The sequence below is a fragment of the Octodon degus genome, unplaced genomic scaffold, assembly GCF_000260255.1.
Source record: "Octodon degus isolate 3935 unplaced genomic scaffold, OctDeg1.0 scaffold00224, whole genome shotgun sequence".
Taxonomy (NCBI): Eukaryota; Metazoa; Chordata; class Mammalia; order Rodentia; family Octodontidae; genus Octodon; species Octodon degus.
In genome coordinates, this window is record NW_004524800.1 from 946,023 (window position 1) to 947,080 (window position 1,058).

The following is a 1,058-nucleotide window of genomic DNA, read 5'->3' on the forward strand; positions in this document are numbered from 1 at the left end:
AGGCAAGTGAGCTTGGATCACTGTTCAGTCTTAACCCATAGGATGGGTCAAGCCGGTCATGCACACACACACACACACACACACACACACAAAATTTAGTATAAAAGAATCGTACAGTACAAAGTCTTTTGCCTCTGGCCTTTGTCATTTAGCATTGGTCCTTTTTGTACATGTGTGCAGTACATAATGCTTACATTTATCATAGAGAATTGATATATGTATATAGCATGTAATAATTATTTTTCATCCTCTTTTACAACCCTGACTACCTCCAACTCTTGGTTCTCATTTTTTTGGTAACAGAAATTGAACTCAAGACCTCCTGCTTGTCAGGCAGGCACTGTGCTGCTGAGCTGTTTCCCCAGCCCATTGGTCTCCACTTTTATGCAAGGGATCTATCTCCTTGTTTCCTATTGTCTTTTAATTTGCTCTATAATTTATTTATATTTTAATTTCTCATATAAGAGAACTCATGCACTATGTAAGATTGCATGTCTCATTTATTTCACATATAATTCAAGCTGCTTTTTACATTAATATGTTGTTATATGTAGTAACGTTTCATTCACTTTAATTACTGAGTATTCAACTGAATACATTCTGTTTATTCATTCACTTGGTGATGGGCACTAAGGTTAATTTTTTATGCATATTGCACATTTCATAGACCTTTCCCTAATCTACAATCAAAATACTCTGTTTATGTTTTTATAGAAGTTTATGGTTTTTGTAGGGCCAGCCAAATAACTCAGTGGATTAAAGCACCTGTAAACAGGCACAGGGGCCAGGGATTTGATCCCCTGACCTGCCATGCTGGTCCCGCCTCTGGGGCATGCATGACAATTGAGATTGGATGTGGTGGCACATGCCTGTAATCTCAGCTCCTGGGAAGCTCTAAACAAATTAATCACTATGAGTTCAATCTAGTAGTGAGATCTTGAACACCCTGTAGACCCTTTCCTAAAATACAAAAAATAAAAAGTAGAAGTTTATGGTTTTCAATATTAATTTTTACTTTTAATGCATTTTGAACTAATTTTATTTGAGTGTAGGGTAAG